The sequence below is a fragment of the Arvicanthis niloticus genome, chromosome 20 (assembly GCF_011762505.2).
Source record: "Arvicanthis niloticus isolate mArvNil1 chromosome 20, mArvNil1.pat.X, whole genome shotgun sequence".
NCBI classification, from domain to species: Eukaryota; Metazoa; Chordata; class Mammalia; order Rodentia; family Muridae; genus Arvicanthis; species Arvicanthis niloticus.
Window position 1 is genome coordinate 35,303,041 of NC_047677.1, and position 3,262 is coordinate 35,306,302.

General features: G+C 44.3%; 1 pseudogene; it reads left to right on the forward strand.

Moving 5' to 3' along the window:
* The first annotated feature begins 665 nt into the window (after positions 1-665).
* Positions 666-827, forward strand: LOC117724246 (large ribosomal subunit protein eL39-like; annotated as a pseudogene).
* Positions 828-3,262: the final 2,435 nt, after the last annotated feature.

Below are 3,262 nucleotides of genomic sequence, written 5' to 3' on the forward strand. Positions count from 1 at the left end.
AGGGATGCCTTAGCATGGCTCCGCAGAGACACCCCCTTCCCCCACACCTCACCACACCCCCATAGAACATATTCCCCCTCTCTTTATCTTTTTATAAACACATCACCACACCCTTCTCAGAATGAAGGCCATCTGAACAAGGCAATGTGAAGACTCAATCCCTGTCTCTGTTCACTGGAGTTGACCAGTGGTGACAGCACCGTTGGTGCCCCAGCCTTGAGGATTTTGGGGAAGACAGTAAGGACTCTCCTTGACTGTGCATCTGAGACTGTCTCCTCCACGGTCTTCTGTGTGGGCCAGTATTTTGTGCAAGCCCCCTCCCCCACAAAAAAGCCAAAAAAGAAAACTAACCCATCCAAATGACCCCCCCCTCTTTCTCTCTCTCTCTCTGACTCTCTCTCAAGATTTATTTTATTTATGTATATGAGTACACTGTTGCTCTCTTCAGACACACGAGAAGAAGACATTGGATCCCACTACAGATGGTTGTGAGCCACCATGTGGTTTCTGGGAACTGAACTCAGGACCTTTGGAAGAGCAGTCAGTGTTCTTAACCACCGAGCCATCTCTCCAGCCCAAGTGGTATCTTCTAATTGTGTTATTCTGTCCTGGACTTTTTCTTCTCCTTTTCTTTGCCATCATGTGCTCTATACTTGATTTGGCTTCTTGCCGTGTTGTCTCACAAGGCTTTCAGAATCAAGCAATTTCTGGCCAAGAAATAAAAGCAAAATCATCCTATCCCTCAGTGGATTCGGGTGAAAACCAGTAACAAAATCAGGTACAGCTCTAAGAGAAGACACTGGAGGAGCAGGAAGCTGGGTCTCTAAGGATTCACACAATGGCAAGGCTGAGGGTTTCTACTGAATCACTGTCATCCATCAATCCTGTCAGATGGAGTTCAACATTTTTAACCTGGAGACTTGCTCATGTCTAAATGGGGGATGTGGTTTGTCCAGTAATAAAATGTAGAACCTTTAAAAAACCAAAACTAATAATAGTAATAATAATAATAATAATAATAATAATACCAAAAAACCCAACCTACCCATTCATGGTAGTAAAGTTTCCCACAACTTCTTTCTGGACTTAATTTTTTTTCCCCAGAACAAGAGACAGATGACACCAGAGAGCAGCCTGCCCGGTATGGACATACTGATTCCATGAAATTTGCCAGGACCCAAGTGCAGGGGAAAGTTTTTGAAAAGTGATCAAAGAATTCAAGGTTTGGCCAAAGTAATTTCTTGGCTAGGAATCTCTGGGCTGCCTGATTTAAATTCTCTCTTTCTGCATTTTAGCAAGTGACTCTCAGATGCAAAAAGATAGATGGTGTTTTCTATGAATTCTGATTTTTTTTTTTTTTTTTGGAAAAAAATCTTCAGTGAGGAACGAGAGCCAGTTTCTTACTTGACGGTCATTTATGTAGCAAAGAGATACAGATTGATCAGGCCTCAGAAACCTTAGAAGTACCTGGATAAAATTCCTCATTTCAAGGAGCAGAGAAGATGCCATTCTTACCTGTGAATGTACAGCAGGGTGAGCCTGTTCACTGAGAATCATCGACTGCACACCCAACCTTTGTGCGTGTGCCTCTTCCCAGGTCTCTCTACAGTTCCCCCACCATTGTTTACTTAAAACATGCAGTGTGGGTATTCCATTCCTAGAACTAAGAACTGAAAATGATTACATAATCCTTGAGGTACAAGCAGAGAGATGAAGGCTCTCTTGAGTCTTAAAGGCCAGAAGGCAGTTTGAAGCCTCTTTCTGATGTCCCCGGTGGCTGTGGGTTTGGAAAAGGTGATTTTTGTGATTTTCACATAGCACGGGAAACCTCCACTAACAGATGTAGGCAACAAGCTCAGAGGAAGTCTCTCTCAGAATAACGCATGGTGCTGTGGTTGGAATATGGAATGTCCCCCACAGGATCATAAATGTAGACACTGATCGCCAGCAGGTGGCACTGGTTTGGGGAGGTTGTGGAGCCTTTATGAGTTGGAGACTTGATGGAGGAAGTGGGCCACTGAGAACAGGCCTTCAGGTTTCATAGCCCCACCCCACATCCTGTCTATTTTCTGCTTCCTGAATGTGAACACAGTGTGGTCAGCTGCTCCATGCCCCAGACGTCATCTGTATGTCTCTGTGATGGACATATCCCTTAAACCGTGAGCTGAAATAAACCCTTCTCTTGAGGTGTTTCTTAGGTATTTAGCAACAAGAGAAGGAACTAATTCGTGTGCTTATGGTTTGGAGATCATATGTACAAGTCTAAGAAGTAAACCTTCCAAAGGCTTGCTGCAGTGGGGCGGTGTGAGGTGACCTCACTGGGTGTGCCTTAGTAGGGTGTGTGCCAGAGCCCAGAATTGAAATGGGTTTCTCTGAGGCCACCAGCCACAGTTCCTTCTTCACCCATCACCTGTAAAGAACAGACAGTGACTTAGGGTTTTACTGCTGGGAACAGACACCATGACCAAGACAACTCTTATAAGGAGAACATTTAATTGGGGCTGGCTTACAGGTTCAGAGGTTCAGTTCATTATCATCAAGGTGGGAGCATGGCAACATCTAGGCAGGCATGGTGCAGGCAAAGCTGAGAGTTCTGCATTTTTATCTCAAGGTTGCTTGTGGAAGACTGACTTCCAGGCAGTTAGGGGGAGGGTCTTAAGCCCATGCCTGCAGTGACACACCTACTCCAACTAGGCCATACCTCCTAATAGTGCCACTCCCTGGACCAAGCATATACAAACCATCACAGATAGTATTTGGTCAGGACACTAGTCATCTTTTTTATGGATTGGTCTGATGTTCAACATAATACTCTAGCTAATGCAGAAAACACAGCACTGGTAAACTCCATAGCTCCAGTCTTGTTTGCATTTGTGTGTGAGAGATTGCCGTCTAAGCATACCATACAACATACAACATGTCGTGTTTCACTGTTTAACAATAAAGCTTATACCAGGACAACCCAAAAGCTAATACTCTTCTTGTTCATTACCCAGGGAGTCTCCCAGCTGGCCAGAAACTCAGATCTGCTTCTACATAACTCACTGATGTTGGCTGTTGTCAGGGAAACAGAACCTTCTCCAGCTTGTTGATATGATCCAGTGGCCAGCATCGGTCATCATATCCCCACTGAAAATGCAGTACGTTTACACAATGGAGTCTTTTCCTGAGGCCCCTGACATTTAACAAAGAAGATGTGTCATTGTCAGGGGATCCCAATTTTCAATGTTTTTTTGAAAAGGTTAAAAACTCTTGATGGATT